This window comes from Microtus pennsylvanicus, chromosome 5 (assembly GCF_037038515.1).
Source record: "Microtus pennsylvanicus isolate mMicPen1 chromosome 5, mMicPen1.hap1, whole genome shotgun sequence".
In the NCBI taxonomy this organism is placed as follows: domain Eukaryota; kingdom Metazoa; phylum Chordata; class Mammalia; order Rodentia; family Cricetidae; genus Microtus; species Microtus pennsylvanicus.
The window spans coordinates 103,149,606-103,169,724 of record NC_134583.1 but is presented as its reverse complement, the minus strand read 5'-3'; the positions used below and the strand labels follow the sequence as shown (position 1 = coordinate 103,169,724).

The 20,119-nt window shown below is 41.3% G+C and overlaps 1 protein-coding gene across 30 annotated transcripts in view; it reads right to left on the bottom strand.

Annotated features, from left to right (window-relative positions):
* Positions 1-20,119, bottom strand: part of Trpm3 (transient receptor potential cation channel subfamily M member 3) — a 787,998-nt gene that overhangs the window by 275,432 nt on the left and 492,447 nt on the right. The gene's annotated exons all lie outside the window — the stretch shown is intronic.

Here is a 20,119-nt window from a genome sequence, read left to right as displayed (position 1 = left end):
CATTTCTTGCCCGCAGCCTTCCCCTGCCCAGCACAAAGGCACGAGAGACCTGCATTCCCTGTTTACGGGATCTGCTGAGTGCCCCGTGGATGTGGGTGCAGGCAGAAAGTGGAGAAAGTGTGGGGAGCCAGCTGTGTGATGGGCTTCACTAGGGGACTCCTGTCTGTATGAGGCCCCATTGGGTGCATTCAGAGATCACCCTAGAGAGAATGTTTTTGATGATAGTAACGAGGTATGCAAATACACTCGGGAGAAGAGTTCAAATTTCAATAAGGCAAACAAGCTCTGAAGAAGCGAGTGTCTGAGCACTGTATCTCTTCCTCAGGCTGGCGGTCAACTGAGAGGTGGTACCCTTCCACAGCAAGCCTTCAGGGCTATAATCAGCCAGGGCAGTGGGACTTTGCTTTTCATTTTCCTGTTACCTTGTGTCCGAGTGAATAGCTCATGTCCTCAGTACAGTAAAAATGACAATAGTAACCAAGTGACTTATTTTGCACGTGGATTAGCGCATAAGCCAGCCATCTTTACTGACTGTGCTCTTTGCAGGATCGATTCCCATATTTGCTGGTCTTTTGCTAAACCATAATTTCCCCAGAGACAAGGGACAGTTATCTACCTAGGGACTTTTGGTGGATGAAACATGGTAAAAAAAAAAAAGACTTAAGTGAATCGTGTCAAGCTTTACCGTGAAACCCAAGAGGGAATGCTGGGGAGCTGAATCCAGAGTATGCTCTGAATAGTTAGCCATGCAAGTGTGGGGTCCTGAGTTGGAGTGCCCAGAACCCATGGAAACCTGGACACCTTGGTGCTCATCTGAAATCCCAGTACTTCTGTGACAAACCATGAAACAGAGATAGGACAATCCTTGAGCACTCCTTGGCCAGTTAGTCTGGGATGTGCAGCAGCAGACAAAGAGACTTTGTCTGAAACCAGATGGGAAGATAGGGACTGGCACCTGAGGCCATTACCTGACCACCACACATGCACAGTGGTATATATGTGTTCTCTGGCCTTTTTCTCTCTCTAATCCAATCCCTTGCAGACTATTATTATTATTATTATTAATTATTTGGTAAAAGGTACAAACATCCTCCACCTGTCCTTAGGAATTAGCCACAGCCGTAATGCCACATAGTCCTTTCTTCTGTGCCTCTGTGAGTGTTCATTCTAATTAAACCATTAGAGATTGTCTCTACATCATTGTTAAAACTTCAGAACTGGAAGCTAAATAAATTATGGTTTATGCCATTTGATGATCACAGCAAGGCTTCAGGGAGAAACACATATTTTCATGTTGCAATGTGAAAAAGAGCAGACCACAGAAAAATAGGAAGAAAAAAATGGCAAATTTTAAATAGAAAGATGATTGGCAGCTATGCTAGTTTTCATTTTATTCCATTTCTTTTCAGGTGCTCCTTGTCATTGGGAGACTGTGGAGTTACAACAACGCATTTCACATTTGCTTTTCAGTTACCACGCTCTGTCTTATGCTCACAGGATGGTACGGGAAGGTGCTCAGAAAAGTGTTTAGAAAGAAGTTCATGAAAAATGAGAAGGGCTCCAAAGGGAGATCCTGGAAAAGGAAGACTTTTGTTTTCAATATGGTGTGAGATTTCTGGAAAGGCACAAGGAGAGGTGAGAGGAAGGAAGTGGAAGGGAATAGAGAGGGCGGGATAAGTGGGCAGACTGATACTTTGGAAGACCTGCTGAGATGACAGTGTAGCAGCAGTCGGTTATGATGCTAAACCAACGGCTTTTCAGTAATCTTGCCAATGCAGAAAGAGCCAACAATTCCCCTTCTTTGGCACCTTCTGCCAGTAGATCCCTCCGATAGAGTCTTTTACCACTTTTCTATGCATTTATTTTGATTCTTTCTGGTCCCATTTTTATTTTGGTTTAGTTTTGCTTGCTTTTCTTTTCTAAAGAGAAGTAAATATTCAGTAGAAAAGAGTATGAGTTGCCGTCCATGAAATTTACACCAGAGATGAAGATATTGCTACAGAGTCCTGGGCCTTTCGTGGGAGTTGAAACAGGAAGCTCCAGGTGAAGTCAGCAGAATGGAGCTTCCACATGAGGTAGGGAGGACCCTTTGATTGGGCAAGGTAATTAGCTCCAAAGAGACTCACAGCTCAGAGCTACTTTGCATAGGGATCTCTTCACACTTAGAGCATCATTACCCAAGATGCAGCTCCCAGAAGGATTTATTACCAGCCTGCTTCAGGTGTAGACTTTAGAGAACTTGAGTTCTAACAGTAGAAGATCATATGCATGGTGGTCGCTATGCCTATTCTTCACTTCCGCTTTCACGCCATGGCAGAATGCCTTATTCTCCAAATTTATCATTAATGAAACTTTACATCTTAAAAGACTATACTGAAAAGGATTTGTTGGCACCCAATTCTTTAAAAAGTAAAATTGGATTTTCTATTGGTGGAAACGCGATTTTAACATGTAAAATGCATATTGGGTTGCCATGAGACCCTGCAAAGAAGCTGTTCATTTGGTAGCAATGACAAAGAGGATGATGCAGATTAGGGGCTCAGCAAACATTTTCACCAAAGGTCAGATAGTATGCACTTAAGGATATTAGTGAACAGCAAGTCCCCACCTTAATACTTGATTACTTGGTTATCATGCAGGACAAAGTAGCCACAGACATGATCATGACTGAGCATACTTCATTTCAATGAAGAGGGTAGTAGGCTGCAAGTGATGTAACTGATCAACCTTTGTAACAGAAAAACCAGAACCAAACAAACAAAAGCAAATTCTGCAATGGGCTGTCAGGGGAGCCGGAGGTGGACCTCCAGGCTTTGTGGCTCCATCCCTCACTTGTCTCCATTCTTCTTCCTACACAACAGGCAAGTTGTCTTTAGACACATTTGCTTCTCTTGCTTTTTCCTGTAATAGGTCCATCCTCAAATATCTCACCCCTAGCGGTCTTTGACCATCCTAGCCAAAGGAACACCGTGCCGTTCTACCAGGTCACGCCCCCTCGCTCTACTAGAAAGTTAAGTTCCCAAGGGCAGTGATGTCAGTCTGTTACCACCATCAGCATGGCACTTGGAACTATGGCACTTGGAGGCACACAGAAGGCCTAGAAAACCCTTCCATTTCCCGAAGAATAAAACCTTCCCTTAGAAAGACGCCTTAGATGGATGGCATCTGGGGCTGGAGAGATGACTCAGTGGTTAAGCGCACTGGCTGCTCTTCTAGAGGACCCCCGGGATCAAGTCCCAGCATCTCCATGGAAACTCACAACTGTGTGTAACTCCAGTTCCAGGGTATCTGGCACCCTCACGCAGACATACATGTAGGCAAAACACAAATTCACATAAAATAAGAATAAACAAAATAAAAAAGAAATGGATGATGTCAGAAGGACTTGTGTCTCCTAAAACTTTGAGCCTGACTAGGTAGGCATTTATGTTGGGTTCATAGCAACTCATTATTGTATAAGGAAGGGCTATACCTAATAAAATATTATCATTTGGGGGTTACATTTTTTCCCTTATTTGGAAGTGTGAAAAACATAAGAGCCCATCAGAAGTGTTTATCCAAGCCCAGTGGTACAGGCCTGTAATCCCAGCTGTTTGGAAGGCTGGGGAAGGTCTATCTTTACATTCAAGGTTTACCTGAGCAACAGCGTGAGTTGAAGTATTGTTTTGGCACCTGATGGGATCATCTCCAAATAAAAAGTGAGAAGAGTGCTAGAGGCAGAACTCACAGGGAGAGTATCTGTCTAGAATGCATAAAAGGCTAGATTCAATCCTCAGCGCTACGAAAACCAAAAACGGCATGGAGATGAAAGTCACGATGCTCTCATGAAGTGACTGCCATTGAGGAAACACAGGCAGCCCCTCTTAAATGCCCTTCAACCTTTAAACTCCTTGTTTTTATTCCAGTGTGTGAGAATAAATGTGTTGTGGTTTTCACCATCTGAATTGCCATTGACCTATAAACAATGCCAGAGGACACAGCAAGGACCCTGTTTCTGGATCATGCCACCACCAGCATGTCCTTTCCCAGCGACTGATCATGCTGTCGCCTACCAAACCCTTATGGATCATCTGAGCCCAAGTGGGAACAGCTCAGTATTGAAAGACTTTGGGATCTGACTCTGAAAGGGTTTTATTCAGATATCTTAACTTCCTGGTGATCCTTAACACTCTTTCTGTTCAGGTCAACCAGAATGTGGATGGCGTCCCTGATCCACCAAGCGGTTCCACACACTTCTCAGCCATGGGGCATGTTGTTATTTCCCTTGGAAGGTTAGATTATTCCTTATGCACCAAGTGAGTGCCTTTGTATTCCTAGGTCTGCATAAAACACTTTGTTCTGTGAGAAGCTTGGCTAGCCCCTGCAAGCCAGAACAACCGCGACTTTGTTTTGTTTCCATACTTGGCTCTCACAACAATCAGAGGCAGGCTCATGGACTGTTCTAATCACTTATTTCTGGTTCAGTAGGTACACTCACCCACTTCCGCTGTTCCGTGTCCCCATCCTTTTCTGTGTCTACTACGGCACAGCTAGAGCTTGGACCTCCCTAGAAGAATTCTCTTCTTCCCCATCCTAGTTTTCCTTTCTTCCTCAAGGACTGCTACACCCTCATTTCTAGGATTGCTTGAAATAGAACTGACTTCATGGCATCTAAATTTGCAAGATATATCGGCCTATTTTGTCTATTTGTCTTGAGAATATCCACACTTTCCAGTTGTAAATAAAACTCATCCTTTATAAACAGACCATGCTGGGAAAATTGCATTTAAATATGACCAGAATTTGCATGTATAATGGTCATTCTACACTGTCATCTTGGAAATAATCTCCCAATATATTTATATGTAACATGGAAAACTTCTCCATTGTAAAGCAATTAACTATTGCTTAACCATAATACATTATATTTTCACAGCCTTCTATTACACACAGAAAATAGTATTTATATAACCTTTGAAGTAAGTTTATAAAAGAGACATCATATTATTTTCTTATATAAATGAAAACTGGGGTTTACACAGATTAAACATCATGCCAAAGTTCTATACCAGTGATTGGCTTAGCCTGATGGCCTTGTGCTTCTGTTGGTACTTAGGTCTCTGTTTTCTTTATTTTGCCACTGATTTTAAAGATGCAAAATAATGCTTTACTTTTGGGTGTGGTGGATTAATGTCATCAGAATCCTGATGCTTGTAAAAACATACATTTATTTCATCAGGTCTAAAAGGCTCTGATGAAAGAGTTGAAATGAAGATATTGGCCTCTACTTTAAAGTTATCCCACAGTTACCAAGGATTAGTCACGAGCTTTGCCACAGTTCCCGTTTCCATACTTAAATGTTTATATGCTCCACGTGACACTTAGGAATTCACTGCCTCTGGTGACCCAAAAACATGACACCGCTGCTCCCTGGGAATCTGGTTCACATCCTAAAAGGCAACAGAATAAACTTTACCCCAAGAAAGAGAAATTGAAAGTCAAGGCTATGACCAAAACACCTCATGAGACTGAAGCTTGGCCTCTGCCTCAGGGGCCAGGACCTTGAAAATGATGGATCACTGCTAGTAAACCGCATCCCTGTGATAATGTCAGCACACACCTATGACGGGGTAGTGTTCTGTGTTGGCAGAACCTGTGCCGGTGACTTTGTCATTACACGCAGGTAGAGAGTGCAAAGCCATCCTTTAAGCGCTCCATTCCTTATAGTAGCTCATTGTGGTCGTTCTGATTTTGTTAAGAGGCATAGCTTCCTACCCCTTTCCTGCCATTCTGCTGAGTCAAAAAATTAGAGCATTTCACGTTCAGTGAATATGTAGATAGAATTTATGTGACAAGCCACGTCCGGTGCAGAGGCCAATTTTAATCTTGATTCTTTTGTCCTGGAGGGATGAAGATGCTGAGGCAAGCAGAGGGTAAGACTAGATAAATCACTACAGTCCAATTTTTGGAGAGTTGTCTTATCAGGATCAACTCCCAGGGAAATTTCAATCTCTGTCTGTCTGTCTATCTGTATGTATGTATGTATGGTACAAATTTTATTTTATTACAATACTACCTACTACTACTTTGAGTTAAATTTTAACATAAAAAATTTTATTTACAAAATAGAGTGCAATTTGGCTATAGGATTTTATTTCTGGACTCCCAATTTTCCTTATCCATTTAAAGTACTAAGGCAGAGCCTGGTAGAGGCATGGCTGATCAGGAGTTTTGAGATATGAATCCTGGCCATGACTTGCTGATAGCCAGGTTCCTAATCTTGGAGAGTATGCTCTTAGAGACCTCCAAGGTCAGCTGCAGGTCTTGAGAGTTAGGATTCTGGGACACAGAGACCTGCAGCTTTGTTTTTAGTCCCTCATTAATGTGGACAAAGATGGTCGAGAGCTGTTTTTAAGAGGCAAAGATTTTAAAGTTCTTTACACATTTGTGGAATTATTATTCTTTTTATAAGCAAGCAATGAAAACTTTGTGGAGAGCAAGGTTTTCAGCCTATCCAGCACAAAGTACATAAGAAGATTTGAATTAATAAGTAATCCTCGAAAGAATTCTCACCAGGCTCCAGCCATTCTGAAAAATGTCCCTGGCTGAGCTATTCAGCGCATATGTAAAACTGTAATTCTGTTTCAGTGAGAATCCAAGTGTTATTAACAACACTGTTATGATTAAATGATAACTTGGCATTTTTTATTATGCCTTTTAGAGAATTTCTAAGACTGGAACATGGTGTTCCCTTACCCACTTTTCTTACCAAATGAAAAACCAATACTTAATATTGCCATTCTAGTCAGGATTTGTAACAAAGTCAAACAAAACAAAACAAAACAAGATTTATAGCAACCCCTCCCTCAAAAACCTAACAATCAAGAATGACTGAACTGGAGGGTAAAGACAATCCTATTTGTATCATTGGTAGCAACATACAAGCATACAGGCCCAGCAATGTCAATGCAATATTGTTCCTACCATCTTTTGGGGAATGGAGAATGTTTAGATATTCAGTTAATGCAGCATAAATGTATCTATCTCTATCTGCTAGCCATTGCTCTCAGTCAAATTGCTTAGTTATTAGGTAGAAGATAAAACCATTCACATAGACCCAACCTTTGGTGAATGCCAACGGGACAGTTTTCATGATGTTGAAGTTTACCACCCCTGTCTCCAAAACACTGCTAACACCGTCTTCCCTAAACACTTGCTGCCGGAGTCTGCATCTTCCCGATTATGTATTTCTTTATGTGCTAATATAAAACCCCTTTAGAAGGTTTTAGATCCCAGGGTAGATTCTAATCTATATATTTAGTCTTCTTTAAATATATTTTACATTTGATACACAAGAAAATGAATATAAATTAAAATGTATGCTTAAAGAATCTTAGAAGGTAGCACAAAAATTACAGATGTAGGCTCTTATGCAGATCCCAGCTTATGATGTTTGTATGTAGATATGTAAGTGGGTGGAGGTATAGGCTATGAAATTAGAGAGGAGACCACAAAAAGAGGAGGGAAAGATAGGGGAGGAGGAAAGCACATGGAAGCAGAAAAGAGGCCATGGGGAGTGAGGAAAGATAAAAAGGGGAGGAATAGGGGGTTGGGCAAGAGAGAAGGAGAGAAAGAGAGAGAAATTACTAAAACAATTTTTGTTTAGAAATGCCACAATGAAACTTACTCATATATATGCAAATTAAAAAACTGAAAGAGAAACTATAAACAGAGGCCCAGCTGAGAAGCTCTAATTGTCTTAATATATGTTATTAAAGGCAGTGCTACCTGGATCTTAGCCTTGAGTCAGTGGCTAGAGACTCTGAAAATGGGCCATACAGTGCTCTCATTAAATTTTAAAATCGTATTGCTTGAGTTATTCCTTTTATTTTATGCATAAGGATGTTTTGCCTGCATGTATGTATGTGAATCACACATATGTCTGGTACCCACAGAGGTCAGAAGAGGGTGTCAGATTTCCTGGAACTGGACTTATAGATGCTTGTGAGCCAGCATGTGAATTGCTAGGAACCGAACATACCCAACACCTATCCTGGAACAGTTAGGGCTAAGTCATATCTGTACTTTCTTTTTCAAGTACTTCACACACATAACACACACGCACACGCACACGCACACACACACACACACACACACACACACACACACACACACACATCAACTGTACAAGCTGGGGCCCCAATGAGTTCTGTTTAGTTGATTCTGTGGGCCATAAGGGTGTGTGCCACCAGAACACAGCCCACAGCCATCAACTAAGCAAGGCTCACAGGGGCTCACAGAGACTGAAGCAGCAATTACGAAGCCTGCACGGGTGAGCCCAGATGTTATGGCTTCTAGCTTGGTGTCTTTGTGAGACTCATAGAAGTGGGACTGGGGGTATCTCTGACTCTTTCGTCTGCTGTTGGGTCATCCTTTTCCTCCTACTGGGATGCCTTGTCCAGCCTTGATATGAGGGTTTGTGCCTACTTAGTCTTATTGTAACTGTTCTGCCATGTTCAGGGTACAATCCTGGGAGGCCCGCTCTTTTCTGAAAAGAAATGAGAAGAATGGATCTGGGGGAGAGAGGAGGTGGGACCGGTACTGGGAGGAATGGAGGGATGGGAAATTGTGGTGGAGATGCATTAAAAAATGTTTTATATAATAAAAATATAACAAAAATTCATGAAAAAGAAAAATTCATAAATATGAATAAAGTCTGGACTAGAATCAATAAAAAAAAACTTCCTCAATTTAGCATAGACCAATAGTTTTGTAGAACACTATAACATGATCGTGAACTTGGTTTTTGGGCAATGTTAAATTGCTATGATTGTTTCCAAATGTTTGTTCTCAACTTCCGTGTTCTGAGCATTCACCATTGGCTTAAGGGACAGCATCTGATCATGGACCACTAGACACGAATCTGTGTGCAGTGAACTGTCTGACTCTAGCCGTATCCGCACTATTGGGGAACTTGTCAGAAATGGGGATGCTTACACCTCACTTACCGATCCAAATAGTACTAAAGTTAATGCAATTCTCAGGCGACTGCTTCACAGTAAATTTGTTCTGGGGGGAAGCCAGGTACAGTAAAGACCTATTTAATACCAGCAGCAATAATGAACAGTTTCATTGCTCTTGACATAGGCCATTCAGCGGTCTAATTCTTGTCAAGTCTTTACTAAGTTGAGCCTTCCCACAAACCTGTGAAGCAAGGGTTTATATTTTATGTTCACTTCTCAGGTATGAACATGAGGCAGCAGATATAAAGAGTTTAATGTCATTCAGCCAGAAAGTGGAGTGCATGGACACAGAGCATCTTATGAGACTCAGATGGCTATGAGGGGCCATTATATCGGGGATATCAGTGTTGGCTGGAAGGTTCACTGAGCTAGCCTGGCCCATGGGTGGTGTGCACTGGCAGTACAAGATGGGTGTTGCATTCCAGGAGCTTCTTTGCATTCTTCTGAATAATGTGTTCTTTCTTAATTCCTTAACTAAGGGATATAACCTTAATTACCCGTTCTTAACTGCTGTAATTTTAGAGATATATTTAAATTTTTCTTTCTCCTTAAGTCTTTAATGGAAGGTGTTTGCTTCAAAGTATTTCCTCTTTCCCCCGTACCCTACGCATTCTGTTAATACTAGTGTTGGTCACGCATTCCGATCATTGTGCTAGTCATTAGCTCTAGGCTCAGGACAATACCTACATTTTAGTTGTGTGTGTGTGTGTGTGTGTGTGTGTGTGTGTGTTTTGATGGGTCCCAGGCTGTCCTGGATCCACTAGCCTGGCCTCATATCTGTGCTAATCATCCAGTTTCAGTCTCCCAAAGGCTGGGACTACAGGTGGGAGCCAACCACCATGTTGTCTGTTTACCTTTTCATTCTCTTGCCGGATTTTAAGTGCCTTGCACCTGCTCAAAACTTTATAACCATTTCTTTTAAAAAAATAATAAATAACATTACAGATATCTAGAAAATAAATCATTCAACTGTGGAAGAAGTATTCTGTAAGGTACTCATTAATGAAACAATTTGTTTTTGTATTTACCTAACATCTTCTGTACAAATAGACCTGTCAAGTCTTAAAATACCAGGCGAAATGGAACTGTCAGTCTTAAAGTATTGCCGCTGTGTTGAAAAGTGGTTACAATGAGTCACATGTGTGTGCATGCTGTGTGCAAACATTAATGATTAATTTTCTGTTGGTATTTGGTAGACATTTAACAAGTTTTGTGTTTTCCAATTCTACAATATAGGTGATACATTGAAAGTGATGGAAAAAGAGAAATTAAATATATAGCATATATCATACATATACTATATATGTAATATATATATATACACACATACACACAATGTATTTATCACTGTTCATTTTGTTGGCATTATAAGTTGATTAGTTCACTTGGAGATTAATGGGTCCTTGTACTCAGATAGACATACCCCACATGCAAACATAATCAAAATAAAATAAATCTTTAAATAAAAAGAACAAAGGATCCATCCAATCATTATTGAATGTCTTCAAATGAATATTAAGAAACACAGATGGCTCTGAGGGGCCCAAGAATAAAATAATCTTCAGAATGTTCTGAATTAGCAAATGCTATTTGGGAAAAATATGGAATGCTTAGTGTCCAACCGTGTTCTTATTCCAACCTGGCCACTTGATAAGTAGCACCTCTGCCCATTGGTTATGTTTCCTGACAGTCTGCATAACATTCTGTTTTTCATTTGTTCTCATTTTTGTGTGTATGACTAGGTGTACTGCATGCATGTGTGGCGGGTGAGCTTGTGTGTAGGGGTATTGGCTCATGTGCATCTAGGTGCAGATGAGGCCAGCAGTTGATAGCAGATGCTTCAGTCACCCTGTACTTGAGTTGTTGAACCTGGAGATGTGACTAGATTGTCTGGCTAGTGAACCCCCCTAGAATTCTCCTGTCTTTGCCTTCCCACAACTGTAATTTCATGCATGTGCCTTCCACACTGGCTCTTTACTATGGATTCTGGGGATTGAACTTAGGTCACAAAGATTGCATGGCAAGCACTTCATCCACTGTGTCGTAGCCCGAGCCCCCTTTTCCATTTTTTCAAGCTATAGTTAGTTAACACAGGCTGATAAGTCTACCTTAAAATTAATTTTGATAGTCTAACGGTTAATGCAACAAAGGCGAGCAGATCTTTATCTCTTAGGTGGGTTTGAAATGATGGCCTTTAAATCAACATGGCAGCCATTTTTGCTTTTTCTCTATGCTGGAATCCCTTTCTGCAGAATGACATATCAAAAATTGCTCTGTTTCACAAATAAATAAATATTGATGGTCTTTGCTAGCCTTTGCCTTACCCAAATAGAAATTTCTGTATAGTCTATATTAAAAAGACTATACCAACAGAATTCCAAGTTACTAGCTCTTAGCCAACATTCACATATCCTATGGGATATCCACATAGTGTAGATAGGGTTACATGATTAATTCACTCTACAAGTTTGAGGATACAACCCTGCAATGCTTTGTTCAGCTGAATGTCAGTACTTGTCCTTCATGACCTTAGATGCACAGATTCTACCCTTTTCTGTAAAGCCCTGTGATCACACCAGACCCGACTGACGAAGCCCCCATGGAGCCATCACTGTGAGTTTAGCTTCGGTATCAGAGGTGAATACAAATAACCTGGAGGAAATGCTCTGAATCCCCGCGCTGCTTCATTGGTGACCTCACACAGCTCCCCGATATGACTGGTGACAAATTTTATTGCCCAGGTTCTCCCTTGCAAATGGAGAGTACAGCCTCCATTATGGACTGTGGTTGAAACAGACAAACGCTATGACAACCTGAACAATTTGAGTGTCACCTGGGGACTTGTTAAAATGGGTGTGCTGGCTTGTGGACAGACTGACACACTCTTTTATGCTTTATTTTCATAATTATAGGTGACTGGATTTTAGCAGCTTTAATTACATTCTTGCTTGACTTACACCAAAATGTTAATTTCTTTTGGATTAAATAAACTCTTTATGAGTTAATTTGACACCCACCCCCCATCCTTCTTAAAAAAACTATTAGGAATTTCATTAGATTTAAGTAACATGGAATTTGATCACACAGCATTCTGGGGCTCAGCCACCGCAGGCTTGGGTACTAGGCAGGCTGATTACAACTTAAGCATTGTTTCAGTGTGATTTTGCAAAGGATTTCATTTACCGAAGATTAGTACATTTATTAAGCTGTTGATAATTGAAGCCTCTTAGGTTTGGTAAGTACCATCCGGTGAGGTAGATTAGTGGGGTTTAATTTGTTGCTCTCAAATCATACATGAAGACTTAGCAGAATAATTACATCTCCACTGTGGTCTAATAAAGATGACATTGCAATGGCACTTCTGGCCCCTTCTGCATGTGTGTGGTTTCCTTTAAGATGCTGCACTTGGGGGATACCCACTTCTCCCTCAATAGAAGTCCAAACCTTATCACCCATGAATAATAAGACGTAGGGAGAAACTGAAGATGTAGTCACCTATGGGGAGAGCTGCAAGGATCAGAAGTCAGAATGAAAATTATTACAGTAGAACTGATAATAAATAATGATCTTAATTTATTTGCTTTTTAGTATATGCTATTCATTATCATTGTTTCATGCATCATGTTTGTAAGAGAATGAAGCTGAAGCTTAAATATCTAGGCCTAACATAATTCTTGTTTTACAGGATAACATTTATTAAGGTCTTAAATCCAGCATGTATATTCATAATACCCATTGCACTTTCCCATCAAGAGGAGCAGATTATTGCTTATAAAACACTATCTCTATCCATGTAATGGCTTTCTCAAATACATATCATGTTTTGAATGCCTGCTGTTTGGGTGGGGTGGAAATGGAACACCTAAAGTTCATAGTAGTCTGTGCTTAGAAGTCAGATTGCCATCTAAAGTACAGGCATGTAGTCTAACGGACCAGAAAAGGGAGACGGTTTATGCTCTGTCCATGAGCTATGCAGATACCTTGAATTTTTACAATATCCAAACTTCAAGTTAACCTCACTCTTGTGCCTGCCCACTTCATACTGCTGATCATAAAAGTCAAACTTGAACAACTGCTAAGAGTTTTCCATGAAATATTCTACCAAGTGGCTTTCCAAGGGTGCTTGACTATGGATCATGACAATTACTTCAAATGGTTTCACAATATCATGGAGAACAAACGGCAATGAGGGTTTGCTTCTTCGTTTTCCTATGTGGGTGCTATTTTCATTTCTGAGTTCATTTCCTGAGAAAGTAGCTCTTGCACATTTGCTCACTACAGCATAATAATGATAGAAATATATGATTAGATACATTAAATAACAATGATAGAATAGACCTCGAAATTATGTACATGTAAGCACACTAAAGCCAGGAGTTGTATATAAGTATCAAAACCCATGTACTTTCTGCAAATCACAGTTATTGCCTCTCTGTACTGGTGACCATTTTCAGGGTGGTAATATATTCACATTCCCCACAATATCATGCCTAAATAGACAATTATTCAGTTTCACAGAAACAAAAAGAAAACCCAATCCCCAATCTGGCCATTCCATCAAATTACGCGCTACCCCTAGAGACAAGCTGACGGCTGTTTGCATGGGCTGGAGATGGAACACTTCAAGTTTATATCAGTCTGCATTACACGTTTTTCCAAGTCTCACCTTAGAACCATGAAGAAAATGAGCCAGGCAGAATGGGGCAGAGAAGCCATGAGATGAGAAAGTCCCAAGGGAAAGGAGTATTTCTGCCTGAGGAGAGGTGATGTGAGGAGTTCAGCTGTTAACAATGTACCCCACAGACTGTGAAGTTAGACGTGTGAGAGCGAACTACTCAGGTGGCCTTTGAGAGGCAGAGATGTAGGAAGGGGAACCCTGCCCAAAGACTCTACTGAGGTTCTGGGTGCCAGTGATGTGATAAACTATCTCCAGGAGGGACCCAAGTGGCTCTCATTGAGACATTTAAGAAAAGATAGTGAACTTCTATGAGTCAAAAGATATCAACTAATATTTATTCATAGTTCATTGGTCCAGATGCTAGGAGAAAATCTCATTTGACCCATTTGACCTTAATAGTGGAAGAAAGTAACATCCAGAGAAGAATGACTCATTCAAGACCATAGCACTAGCGCCTCACACAGCCAGTGCTTGGAAACAGGTGCTTTCAACATTGAAACCCTTGTGCTACGGTCACATCACAACCACAGCTGATGTGGGAGACGGGCTAAGCTGGCTTCTAAGACTCAGCACTCTCATTTCTAGAAAGAGATGGAATGTGTAGGAAAGGTACAGAAAGTCCATATGCTCTAAGGTGCACTAAGGGCAGGATTCTGGGAAGCATTTTTAGGAATGGCTTCATATCACATTTCTTTGAGGCAGGACAAGGCCCTCCCCACTACATCCATGCTGAGCAACTCCCTCCAGAGAGAATGGTGGAGGTGGAGAAACCCCTTTTATATTTATCTGTTTGTTTGTTTGTTTTTTTTTTCAAGACAGGGTTTCTCTATATAGCTTTGGAGCCTGTCCTGGAACTTACTCTGTAGACCAGGCTGGCCTCGAACTCACAGAGATCCGCCTATCTCTGTCTCCCAAGTGTTGGTATTAAAGGCGTGCACCACCACCACCCAGTGAGGAACTCCTTTCACACACTATTAGTGGGAGTATAAATTGGTCCATTCACTTTGGAAATCAGTGTAGGGTTTTCTCAAAAAGCTGGAAATAAAACTACCATGTGACACAGTTAGACTTCTTCTGGGCCATGCACCGGAAGAACTCGTTATCTGACTACAGAGATACCTGCAGGACCAGATCCGTTACTGCTCTACTGAAAATGGCTAGGAAATTAAGCAGCCTAGATCTTCATCAACATATGACAATGTGGTACATATACAGAATGGAATTTTATTGATTCATAAAGAAAAATGAGATTATGAAATTTGTAGGTAAAAGAATGAAACCAAAAATAATTATTCTGAGTGAGACATTATTTTTCTCTTATTATTTGTTTCAACTTTTAGTTCTGCTTAACACAGAAAAGCCGTGGAAGTTATTAAACTAGGAAAGAGACATGGGGGAAGTGTTTGACCCTTACAGATGTGGGAAAGGGGGATACTAGAACTACGTAAAAGCAAAGAGGGGGTACTGGGGACAGAAAGGTTTAAACAGGAGGGAGATGGAGGATGAGGGGAATGGTCTGTGAGGCAAGATTAACCTAAAAGACACACAGAAACCTTCTATTCTACAACCCAGATAAGAGATTGAAGGGAGTTACCCTGCGCTGCTGGTAACACTGCTCCTAGAAACAATTGCTTGCTAATAAAATCCACATCCTAGATGGGATGGTTTGCAGAGGGTGGTAAAGAGGCCCCAGGGGCCCACAGAGAAATGGAGGCTTATGTCTGTACTCTTGTTGCCCTCCAGAACCAGTAGATAACACACTGTACTGAGGCTGGAGAGATGGCTCAGTGGTAAACAGACATACTACTCTCGAAGTGGGTCCTAGCTCAGTTCTCACTATCCATGTCTGACAGCTTACAACCAGTTGTTATTCCAGCTGCAGGGGGTCTTATTATGCCTGCTGGTTTCTAGGGACACCTGCTCATGTTGCACAAACCCACACACAGATGCATATATATATATATACTCATAACTTTAAGAGACAATGTTTAAGATATCCTGTGGCTGAAAGAAACCACACACTGCAGTTGCAAGATAGAAAGCAAGGTGGAAATGAACTGTAACTCTCCTCTTTGCTGTCTAGATTTCGAAATGTCAGAGGATGACATGCAAGCTGCTGGCAACAAAAGGCATTGATAGCCTTACTCAGCAGTGAACCCTCTGAACCAGAATCCAACCTGCAGGCAGATGTGTCCATCAATGTAATTGTGGCGTGACTCTTGGGGCATTAAGCACACACTCTGCATTTGAGGCCTGCTCTGTAGAAGGAAACCCACGTCTGGTACCAGTTAACAACCTAATAACAAGAAAGTCATAGAAACAAATGATTGAACTTATGGATATTTCCTAACTAAATTGATGTAACATCAAACTATTTTCTAAATAGCTATATTTATAGGTACATGGAAAAAAATCCTACCATCATTTTCAAGCATAGCAGGCTTTTTGCAACAAATTGTAGTAAATTCGGACACTCATGGATACCTCAGAATTAAAAAATAAGTTGTGGTTAGGAGCTTAGTTCCAAATCAGACATTGACTCCACCCCCTCTACAGTTCTCTAAGGAGAACTTCTGATGTGGGGATGTGTGTGTGTGTGTGTGTGTGTGTGTGTGTGTGTGTGTGTGTGTGTATGTGTGTGTGTATGTGTGTGTGTGTGTGCGTGAGAGAGGGATGTGGGGGGATTTTTAATTTTCTACAAAAGCAAAATTAGCAAACAGAAATAGAGATTTCAAGAGTGATGACGTCAAAGTATGAGTTACTGCTGATTTCCCTCCCTAGCATCTTGTCTATCTGCTCTGGACGCTGGCTGTGCTCTGTGGTCATCTGTGCAGGTTTGTCAGAAAGGCTTACAGAGGGCAAAGCAGTGATCCTGCTGAGATGGTTCAGGGTCCTTTCTTCCGTGTTTAAATATTAAAGCAAGGAGGTAGCAAGGAAGTCAGCTTTAGTTTGATTTCGATTGCCTTGCTAAACCCCGTGACTATGAACAACATGGAGGAGGAAAGGGCTTCTTTCACAGTACAGCTTCCAGTCCATCATGAAGGGAAGGCAGGGCAGAACCTAGAGGCAGGAACTGAATCAGAGGCCATTGAGGAATGTTGCTTACTGACTTGTTCTTATCAGAGAACAAGTTTGGTTTGCTTTCTGATATGCCCCAAGAACAGCACCATCCACAGTGGGCTGAACACTCTCACATCAATCCTTAAACAAGAATGCACCGCAGACTGGCTCCCGGGGCCATTTTGATGGAGGCGTTTTTTTTGTTTTCTCAATTGAGCTTTCTTCCCACATAACTTTAGGGTCTGTCAAGTTGACACAGCAGTAACTACCACGGGGTGTTAGGTGGGATTTTTGAGTACAAATAAGATTAGTTTGTAGTGAGATATATTCAACCTCTCATATGTCTTAATGGTTTCCACTGATGACAGAGGAAATTGCCCTAGGACAGAAATTCTTATATTCATTAAAAATACGTAGCTCCACTCTGCTTTTGAATGACAATGTGTGTTTACTTTCTTAGCTTCTCATCAAATATTAGCATTTCACAAATGCTCTGACACTAGGTTTCTTTGGAATGAGAGCAGCTACTGAGTTCCCTGAACACAGTCTTATATGTGGAACTAAAAAATAAAACCAAATACACGAAAGCATTCTGATATCTCTAAAACATTAAAGTACCTGTATAAAATATTTGGGATGAATCCGGACTAGCTGAACATAGAGGACAATGAGGACTACTGAGAACTCAAGAACAATCGCAGTGGGTTTTTGATCCTACTGCACCTACTGGCTTTGGGGGAGCCTAGGCAGTTTGGATGCTCACCTTAGGAGACCTGGATAGAGGTGGGCGGTCCTTGGGCTTCCCACAGGTCAGGGAACCCTGATTGCTCTTCCAGCAGATGAGGGATGGTGACTTGATCGGGGGAGGGGGAGGGAAATGGGAGGCGGTTGCGGGGAGGAGGCAGAAATCCTTAATAAATAAATTAATTAAAAAAAATAAAATAAAAAAATTAAAAAAATATTTGTCCTTATGGGCTGAATTGTTTTTCTAAGTTCACAGCTGAGTGCCCTGGCCTGTGACTCAAATATGATTGTATAGGAATAGGGCATATAGATATAGTCTAGTTACAAAGAAGTCAGTGAGGAAGATCTGCCTTTATCCAGATAGAAGAAGACAGAGGCAAACACCCAGGAGAGACAGGAATGAGTCGGGAGAGAAGGACAGAAAGCAACCACTTGCAATAGTGAGTGAGCACGCCTTCCTTTAGAGCTCTTAGGGATGATGCCTATTAACATCTAGATTTTGGCCTTCTACCGAGGCAACATGTATTTTAAGTGACATACACACATGCACACACACACATACGTCTAAGTACAAGGCTGCTTTCTCCTTCACTTTCAGAGCTTATTAGGAAGTACAGGTGATGAAAATCGAACAGGTAAGATTTCATGCTCCGTTGCTGCTGCTGATTTAATGTTTTCTGGTGAGTTGCTGTAGCAGCAAGTTCCTTGCAAGGCTGGGATGAGACTAGATTGCTGACAGTCACCTGTGCATTTGTTCTTAGAGTAGTCAGGATTCATTTCATTCCTGCTTAGCTGTAGAGAATGAGAATGTCCATAGAAATCTTGTGTTTTCTAGGGACCAGGGTATCTTGGGATTTCAACATCTGCTTTTTAAACATCAAGTTATTGACATCAGCTCTCTTCTTCAGCTTGAGAGAATGGTTTACTCCGTTTCAGTTAAATATGTATACATGTACTCTCCTAGTTCTGAAGACTTTAATTTGCACAAAGGCAGAGATAAAGGCCATAAAGTACCTCATCTCTCTCGCATAATAGTCAATCGTATTATGAAAAATAACATCAACAGTTATGTAACTGCAGCATGACAAGTGTGAATGTTCTAATTGGTCAACTGGACCAGAATGATGAGGTGCTTTTTCTTCCCCCAACCAATGTCACTGCTAATCTATTACAACAGTCATGAAGAGCCAAGCAGTCCAGTTCCCACGGATATCTTCAAAGCCCTAGAGACTGCCACTTCAACCATTCTTTAATTGCCTCTGGCATAGATTGTGGCATGCTCCATAGAACTAAGGAGGCATATTAACTGGATTTGCCTTTCCCTGGGTCACTGTAAGCATGCAGCTGCAACCGACTGTGGAGGCTTGCCTTCGGGATCTGCTGTGCCGCACTGTGACCGCCCCGCCCCTGGTGGGCAACTGGCAATGTGAACTTTTATGAACTGCATTCACTAGTTCTTGTTTGATTACCAGGTGCTAGGAGTATCCTTTGCCCTTTTATTTAGATGTATATGGTTTGTTCATAAAGTTTCCTAGATAGCAAAGTAAAATTGGAAATTATTGTTATGTGTCAGCTCAAATTTTTATTGGTAATATTAATATTTTATTTATTGGAGATTTAACTTACTAATTTTTTGTTATTGAAAGGTACATGCCCTGCTTTCGACATTTACATAGCATGTTATTTTCATTGTTAATATACTCTGAATTTCATGTCTTTTTCACATTTTAGTGGTGGTCGTACAGAGAGACCTGTTTTACATCCTCTTTTTGAGCCAGTGAAAATTCAGGGTTGCCACCTGTCTACCTGAGTCCAGCAGAGATGCTGATGACTCCTGGACTTGTGCTCAGAGAGAGATGGAGTACAGTATCCCTCTCGCTAACCTCCGTCTAGTTGAGGTTTGTAATCATGCTCATTCTAGAAAAAGAAGGGGTCTGGGGTCTATTAGCACTTCTGATCAAACATAGACAATTAAGTGTTTGTGTTTTTCATGGTTCCTTTCAAATATTTTCCTAAATTGACAGGAACACAACGAAACCCAACAAAAAGACGTAAGCCTCCAGGACAAGTCTGCAGGAGCGAAGGCCTGTGTGCCCGAGGGACGCGGGCAAGCTTTGTAGTGGACGGACGGGAGAAGTGGCATAGTTGACTGGAGAATGTGTGAAGCTGAGTTACTGGGCTGGAAAGCACTGGCCAGTGCTAAATAAGCTGACCCTAAACTGAACTCCCACAGCCTAGAACAGAGGCACCCGAGAGTTTTAAAGGCTGGAGATCTGATGGACCTGTAGGACTAAACTCATACGGGATGCTCTTTAAAAGAAGCAGTCAGCTTTGCTACTCAGTCTCAAAAAGCCAGGGAACTGCTTTTTTTTGGAGAAGCCTAGAAATGTATTTCTTTGAGAAGCTGACACTTACATGGGGTCCCCAGACACATCAGAGAGAAGGCATCAGGCGCGAAGATGAAAACTAGCGGTGAAATACCATGAACTACCTGGAGACCCTCCAGGATCCTTCTCTTTCTGGGCTATTAGACCATGGCCAGTTTGGCTGAATATTTTCCCCATGACTCCTTTGTAATTCTCTGTCCCACCCTAAAGACCTCTTCACACGGACGTTGGATCATTTACTCTGGAAA